This window comes from Camelus bactrianus, chromosome 10 (genome assembly GCF_048773025.1).
Source record: "Camelus bactrianus isolate YW-2024 breed Bactrian camel chromosome 10, ASM4877302v1, whole genome shotgun sequence".
Classification (NCBI taxonomy): domain Eukaryota; kingdom Metazoa; phylum Chordata; class Mammalia; order Artiodactyla; family Camelidae; genus Camelus; species Camelus bactrianus.
The window spans coordinates 35,055,946-35,064,799 of NC_133548.1; the positions used below are offsets into that span (position 1 = coordinate 35,055,946).

Below are 8,854 nucleotides of genomic sequence, written 5' to 3' on the forward strand. Positions count from 1 at the left end.
TAAGTAAATTTATTTTTAGTTTTTTCAGGAATCCCCATACTGTTTTCCATAGTGGTTGCACCAAATTACATTCCCATCAGCAGTGTAGGAGGGTTCCCTTTTCTCCATACTCTCTTTAGCATTTATTGTTTGCAGACTTTATAATGATAGCCACTCTGATAGGCATAAGGTGATCTCATTGTAGGTTTGATTTGCATTTCTCTCATAATTAGCCATACTGAGCATCTTTTCATGTTCCTATTTAGCCCCAAGACTTGTGATGAAAGTGGGCACCAAAGGATAGCCAAAAAGTAAGTAATGCTGCCTGCAGAGGGAGGCATCTGAAAAGGCTTCCTAGGGGATAGGCATCTGACAGTTTGAAGGATAGGCAGGGTTTAGCAGCCGAATTAGTGGCTGTGTGCAAAGAGCGTGTCTAGGTATGTCTGGATCACAGGTACCAGGGTGAGTGCTGGGAAATGAAGCAGGAAGAGGTGTAAGTCTGGGGACTACATTGCGATAGATCTACCCTACTAAGGTGTTTCAACTTTAGGACAAAGTCCCTGGGAAGCCACGGGGTTGGGGGATGGTGAACAAACAGATTCTCACTGTAGAAAGTTCATCTTAGCAGCCATCAGTATGGAGAACAGAATGGCACAGTCAATACTGGAGGCAAGGAGAACAATTAGAAGCTGTTGCAATAGTCCCTGAGAAAGTTGGAAAAGATTGAAACTGGAAGAGTGGCAGTAGGGTGTGGAGAGAGCATTTTTATGTAGTCTTTTCCCGTATTGTAATTCTGTCATCCCAGTGTGGTCTTTTGCAATGCTTGGGCGGCAGGGTGGGATATTTGTCTATGAGGCCATTAAAAAGAACCTTTTTTAGATTGTGAAAGTAAAACATATTCATTATGAAAAATTTGGATATTATAGAAAAGCATAAATAAATTATAGGAATCACCTATCATGCCACCATCCAGAGGTAATCACAGCTGAATACTTTGGTGCACTTCCTTCCAATTAAGAGGTAATCACAGCTGAATGCTTTGGTGCACTTCCTTCCAATTATTTTCCATTCATATTTCAAGTTTTAAAATATAAATTCACCATAATTTATTTAATTTTCCCATGTTGTTGAATATGTAAATTTTCCCATTATAAATAATGCTGTAATGAACATATGCCACGTAAATCTTTGCCCACATCTTTGGTTATTTTCTTACGAAAAAAATCTTAGAAGTAGGATGATTATACTGAAGATAATTATTGTATTTATGATTCACAAGCATCTCTCCAGATAACTGCCAAATTACTCTCCAAAAAATGTTTTTGCTCTTGTGACAGCTATGAAGAGCATTAGATCATCTGGGAAATAAATATGTAAATTCTTTATTCAAATGTGATGTAAAGATCACATTTCTAATCCAATTAATTTCTTAGAAGCTCAACTTCCTGTATTATTAATAACAAATGTTTTCTAGTGTTTGCTATATGCTGGGCACTGTGCTGGGTACTTTACCTAAAGTTTCTCTTTCAATTCTTGCAATATTTTTATGATATAGGCACTATTACTCTTTCCATTTTACAGATGAGGAACTTGAGGCTCAGAGAGGCTAAGGGACCGGATTTAGGTCACTATGAGGAAAGAGAAAAGTATAAAGTCCCCCAAATTCTTTAATCAGCCTTGGCCAGAAATTATATCTGAAGCCAGAGACTACAAGCCTTAGTTTAGTTCCCCATTAATGAGGAATCTTGAAAAGAATAAGACAACTGTTTGACACAGGTGCTTGAAGACAAAGTTTTCAGCTGAGCTTACATTTTCAATAGATAACGAAGAGAAAATATTTACATATCAGTTATTATAATATATATGTTAAATCTGTATTTGTTTACAGCCTGTCATTATAAAGTTGAGCTTCTTAGTTTGTTTACTAAGAGGCAAAGAACTTCCTTATATGATAGTTTTAATGGTTTCAAGAATTGCTGACTAACAATCTTGTGACCATAAATATTTTTTATAGGAAATTACTTTTGTTAAAAATTTTTTTAGGAAACTGGATTGCTTACTCAAGGTTATATACTATGTTTATCATAAGACATTGAACTCAGCTGTCAACTTGTGGTAATTAATGCCCTATTACATTCTTGACTTAATTAAGTAACATTACTAGTAAAGGTAACCGAACTTGTTCATTGGACAACACCTGAGATTTCCTCTCATGGTGCCTACATCAATTTGTTCTTTTATAGATGTTGTCTCGATTTATAGTTATGAGCACAATTAATTAGATTCTTTGATTATCTTCCCCCCCTACCAGATTAGAAGCTCCATAAGAGATGAGACCGTGCCTCTTTCTGGTTATTATCGTAACACCAGTGTTTAACAGGGAGCCTGGCACATAGTAGGTGCTCAATAAATATTTGGCAAATGAATGAATGAATGTCTGACTACACATGCCATATAGCCTGTAGGGAACCCATTGAGGGAAGAGAGTTAGAAATGACAAAGAGGGAAGCACTGGATATTGTGGCCAGAAGAAAAAAGTTCACAGGTAATGAGGCAGTTGAGGGGTTGACAAGAATGGAAATGATTGTACAGTAAAGCAGTGGTTCTCAAACTATGTTGCTGCAGGACTTCACTGGTTCCTTAAGGTTCTGTGAGCTGGCCTGCACGTGGCTTTGTACCACTTAAATAAAATAACCTGAGACTTGTTCTCAATTATAATTTTCTCAATCAAATTTTTATTTCATGTTTTTTTTTAACTTTTTGATTCCTGCTGTCCAATATCTCCATAAAGACCTAGCATAGTATGGCATGTTATGTAACATATAATCAGCTAAAATGTGATATTTCAATGCTTCATGAAGTCCACAAATAACAACCTGAGAGCCTGTTTGAAAATACCTGGAGAAGAGGGTTGCAGATGGGAGGATTTGTTTTCAGGTGGCAGGGGCTGGAAGACCCCACACTGAAGCTTCCTAAGGTAACTTAGGACTGTGTTGTGGGGCACACCCAGATAAAATGTCCCAAGAATGTCTGCATCTGACTGAAGAAGAGTCCCCTCTTTCAGTGACTATATTGTCCCTCCAGCTTGAGCTAAGCTTCTAGTTAATTAAATCCAAAATATGTGTTTTCCATCCTCTGACTTTGTAATTTTTTGGATCTAAATTCAGAACTTGATATTTCTCCTATTATTTTTAATCTCTGTTGATTCCTGTCCACAGCAGCTTTGTGAATCCAGATTCTGGCAATAAATTCCATAGGTCCTGTCCATTCCTTCTGCTATGGACTGAATTGTGTCCCTCCCCAAATTCATATATTAAAGCCCTAACCCTCAATGTGATGGCATTTGGCAATAGACAGGGCCTTTGGGAGGTAATTAGGGTTAAATGAGGTCATGAGGATGCAGCTCTCATGATGAGATGAGTGTCCTTATAAGAAGAGACTTCTCTCTCTTTCCCTCCCTCCCTCCCTCTCCTTCACCGTCTCTCCTCCCACTAGGTTGAGGACACAGGTAGTCTGCAAGCCAAGAAGGGAGCTCTCACCAGAACCTGGCCATGTTGACACCCTGATGTCAGTCTTCTAGCCTCCAGAACTATGAGAAAATAAGTTCAAGCCACTTACTGTATGGTATTTTGTTAGAGTAGCCTAAGCTGATTAAGACACCCTCTTTATCCCATTATCTCATGACTCCATTGTCTTCAACTCACCCCTTCTTTGTCATCGAGTTGCATCACCAGGTTACTCAACTTCCAGATCCCCTTGCATGTGCTCCACAAGCTACCCTAGGTCCCAGCTGGCCTGGATTCTTGCCACCTCCAACAAAATCAAATATGCCCTCCTCTGGGGTTCTCCCTCCTCCGTAAATCACAATATGGAAGGCAGAGAGAGCCACTAACATTTAGCAAGTCAATTAAAAACACAGGCTCTGAGGCTAGAATATGAGGGATCAAGCCCCAGTTCCACCATCTGTTAGCTCCCAGACCTTAGGCAAGTAAGTCAACCTTCCTGTGCCTCAGTTAGCTCATCTATAAAACAAGGTGATTGCATAACTAATATATATATAGTACTTAGAATTGTATCTAGCACATAACAAGACTCAGTAACTGTTACCATTATTACTACTCTGTCCTAAGCAGTGCTGAGTGTTTCATATGCCTTATGTAATTTTTATATCAATCCTGTGAAGTAGGGCTTACCGTCTCCTTTTACATATAAGCAGCGCCCCATCACTCTATCACTTTACCCTATTTTATTGTCTTTATAGCATCTACTACCATCCCCACAGAACATTATTTAATAGTTTTCCTGTTTATTATTTGTCTCCTCAACACCCCTCCACACCTGCTGGTATGCAAGCTCTTACAAATAAGGGCCTTTATCTTGTTCATTCCAGTGCCTAGTAAGTTCTCAATAAATATTTTTGAATTAATGTACAACTGAATGAATGGATGCAAATAAGCAGCTCAGGTACAGAGAGGCGAAGTTGCTCTGCCAGGGTCACACAGCAAGTAAGTGGCAGAGCCAGGATTTGACATCAGGTCTAAAAATCCATACTTTCTCTGTTGCTGCTTCCCAGAGCAGCAGAGATGAACACAGTTGGAGGAAGAAGGGACCCCTCCCCCTCCACGGCTGCTTCTTGAGTATGGAGGTTACGGGCACTTTTCCAGTTCATACCAAGGGAGGCCAGGCTAGGCATCTTGGGAACCAAAGGTTTTTTCCATGTGTTCTGGACACATCTGCCCTGTTTTCTGCTGCTTCATGATTCACTCCATTGCCCAGGAACCTGATCCATTTCCCTTTCCCCATTTTGTTTTTGGACATATGTCCTTCTACCTCCTTGTCTGACTTTGACATTCATTTTTAAAAAAAAAACTTTAATTTTATTTTAAATTCGAAAGGTAATACCTACATGTGTTTTAAAAAATTAATACGTCAAGCTGATACAGTGCACAGTAAGTTTCCTTCCCATGCTGGACCCCTGTCTCCCTCCTCCAAGGAACCACTGTGGATAGTTTCTCAGATATCCTTTCAGAAGTGTTTTATGAATTTATAAATATGCCTCATTCCCTGTCTCTGTGTCACACACAAATTAAAAAAAAAAGAACTATATATTCTGGTCTGCACATTGCTTTTTTCACTTGGAAAAATATCCTGGAATTCTTTACTTATCAACACATATAGATCTACAGCATTCTTTAAATGGCTGCATAGTATTTCTATTATCTGGTATGCTGTCGTTATTAAACCACTTCCTTTTGCATGGATGTTTTAGGCTGTTTGTTTCATTTTTGACTAGTACAACAATGAACATCTTCACATGTCTCCACATATATGTGAGAGCAAATCTGTTTGATAGCTCCCTAAAAAGTTAAATCACTGGTTAAAGGCTACATGCAATTTTAATTTTTATATTAATCCAAAGATGATATGCCACTCTCCACCCATAAAGTATTTCCTCACACTCTCACAGCATTGAGTATTATCAATCTTTTTAATTTTAATGTTTGCCAATTTGAGAGTAGGAAAATATCTCATTTTATTTCAGGTTTATTCATTTAATTATGAATAGAATTGCGCTTCTTTTCATGTTTATTAGTCAGGGGTAAGCTGTTCTTTTTCTGTGAGCCACCGTTTCCTTCTTTTGTGATTTTATCTGAGACTGTAGTCCTGATGTACAGCAGTCCCAAAGCCCTTTCCCGGGCCTGTTCTCCATCAGCAGTCATCAACCCCTCCCCATGTCCTGCTCAGTCCTCTACTGCCGCCTAGTGACAGGGGGGATTTACCACAGGCCCTCAGGGACGCTCCAGTGGCCTGCTCCTCTAGGGCGCTAAACTTCCGTGCTGGAACGATGATGCTCTTGGTACCTAGATACCTGGTTTAGCAAATAAAAATGCAAGACCGTCAGTTAAATATGAATATCAGATAGAGGACAAATAATTTTTTTAGTTTGTACATACTTGTACTAAAAAATTACTCATGGTTTATCTGAAATCCAAATTTAACTAGGTGTTGTGTAATTTACCCGGCAACCCTATTCCAGGGCTTCCGCTAAATCCGGGTCCCCAGCCTCACCGCGCCTTATCTAATTCATTCGTAGCGAGTTCTATAGTATCGCATTCCACCCCAGCGGTTTTCAAAAAGGTGGTTTCAGGTGGTACATGAATGACTGTGGCTCTGGATTTAGAGTCCTACCTCCAGGCATTGACAGGGTGTAAAATCTCATGAAAGTAAAATCGTCTTTGGTGTCTGTTTCCTCATCAGAAGAATAGGAATAATAAACTATTTTCCTCATTGCGTAATTTTGATGATGTCTGGCATTAAAGCTACCATTTGCTGTGCAGTAAGCATTTCACGTGACTATTCCTGTTATTATTATTACAGTAAATAAGACAGAAATGATAAAAGATATCATTTAGACACAAAAGTTGGATACTGAGGTGGCATCCAGAAGAGTTGGTGGTTGCCATTGGGGTGCCCCCTGGGAAGTACGGTGCCAACTGGTGCCTGCTGAGGTCCTGCGACCTCTTCAAACTTCCAGCCCTTGGGCATCTGCCTGCTTCTCTTAGGAAGATAAAGTCCTGACAGGTGTTTGCCTTAACAAAAACAGCCCTGGGAAATGGCTAACTTCACCATAGCTCAGGCTGACTTGTCTCAGCCCATGTCTCCCCCTTATCGAAATCATAAATTCCACTACTTTGCTCGTGCCAGCTCATGTCTCAATCTTACTGGAGTCGGAAATCTACTATCCTCCCGTATACCAAAGCTCCTTACTTCACTTACAGCCAATCAGAAATCTGTTCCCCCATCCCTTTTGTTCACAGCCCCTCCCCCAATAAAAGAACATGCACCTTCATCCCAGCCCACACACAGGCACCTCTGGTCTGTGTGGTCCACTGTTGCCTGTGGCAGCGCAAATATTAAACTTTTCCTTTGTTCTTAAACTTCTCCTTGCCTTTGGTAAATTTGTTCACAATCCGCAACACCCTCCTTCTGTGTATCCCCAGCAGGGAGGATGGAGAGGAGTGGAATAAAAGACTATTCTCATTAGAAATAATCCTACTGTTTAACTTTTAAAACCAAATGCATGCATGCATGTACTACTTAGTTAAAAGAATTTTTTTTCCTGAAGTTTTTTAAGCCTAGAAGCATGAGGGCTCAGAGCTCTGATTGCATTTTCTGTGGTTTTTATTGTTTTATTTATTTTTTTCTGTTCTCTTTAGCGTGTCAGCTTCCCTTGTAATAGCAAAGGAGCTGCAAGGCCTCGTATTAGCACACCTAACCATCCAGCTGTCTTCCTTCCCTACCATTATTCTAAAGGCCTGCATGAAGAGAATGTCCGTGCCTGACTGCAGGGCCACATTACAACGTTCACGAGCCCTGAACACTGTTGCCTTCATGGGACTTCCCCTGTATAAAAAAACCCTTTTAATTACACTTTATGACTGTACTGGTGGTAAAGATGGATACACCAATATTATGTATTGTATTAGCCTGTTTTTTTCCCCATTTTTCAGTTTTATTAGGTAGAACTGTTACAACTTGACTGCGCATATACAATATATTGCATGTAAATAAATATATACATTAGCCTGTTTTTTTGAAGTTTTTTTCTTTTTTTAATGGAGGTATTGGGGATTGAACCCAGGACGTGTGCATGCTAAGCTCGTGCTCTACCACTGAGCTATACCCTCCCCCAACACATTGGTTCTTGATTGCTTTAGGCCTGGATGCAGGTTTTCAAAAATCGAATCACTTGGAAAACCAAGGTGAGATTATTCTGATTAGGTTACGGCACTCAGTAAAGTGAGAGCAGGGTCACACTCAGATGGAATTTCTGTTATACAGTGGGAGAGGAAGGGGAATGGATGTCAGCAAAATAATCAAAATATCCATTGGAAATGAGAATGATGTACAGAAAAAGAAAAATGAACTATTGATTAGCATACAAAAAGATGCCAGCTAGTAATTGAGGATAGAAAAAATAAGACAACAATGAAATATTTTTCACCCATCAAATTGCCAGAATTTTAAGTTTGATAATATCCAGAGCTGATGTAGAGAGAAAAGGGTGCTTCAATATATTATTGATGGCAATCTAAATTGGTACCTACTTTGGGAAGGTAATTAAATAGTAGCTATCAAAATTTTAATTGTGCATACACTTCATCCCAGAAATCCAGCTTCTAGGTATCTAAACATTTAACATAGGAAAACATGAGGAATATTTGCACATTAAAGTACGTACGAGGATATTCATTGCAGCACTGTTCGTGATAGTAAAAATTTGTAAGAAGCCTTATAGTTCATTAATACCAGTGTGGTTAAATAAACGATGCTAAATACATGCTATGGAATGTGATGTAGCAGGTATAAAAAATAAAGTAGATCAATATGTACTGCTAAGGAGAAAAACCCAAAATGGCATTTCTCGTGTGCATGATACCAAATCTACACTTAATAATCATAATCATTTAACAGCTTTATTTAGATAATTTACATACTGTAACATTCACCTGTTTTAAATGAAGAATAATTTTTAGTAAAACTACAGCACAGCCATCAGCATAATCCAGCTTTGGAGCATTTCCATCACACCAGAAAGATCCATACTGTATGTTTGCAGTCAATTTCAGCCTGTTCTTACCCCTCATTAGTGATGACCTTACAGAACCCAGATAACTCTTAAAAGGAACCCTGGACTGGATCCCCAACGAATATGAATATGAGGCACTTATGTATGTTTTACCGGTACATCCAGGCTGGGTCTGAATTGTATTCTTTCATTCATTCACTGAACAAAACCCAGTTGGCTCCCTTCGTGGGGCTTATTATCTAAATGGGGCAAAAGCACTAAGCGGGCATGGCACGCTTGCATCAG

The 8,854-nt window shown here is 39.2% G+C and overlaps 1 long non-coding RNA gene across 1 annotated transcript; it reads right to left on the reverse strand.

Annotated features, from left to right (window-relative positions):
- Positions 1–5,448: 5,448 nt before the first annotated feature.
- LOC141578853 (uncharacterized) lies at positions 5,449–8,620 on the reverse strand. Its single transcript, XR_012509664.1, has 2 exons — positions 8,490–8,620; positions 5,449–5,848 (listed from the first exon to the last, which is right to left on the reverse strand). It is a non-coding gene; the product is annotated as an uncharacterized LOC141578853 (long non-coding RNA).
- Between the last annotated feature and the right edge of the window lie 234 nt (positions 8,621–8,854).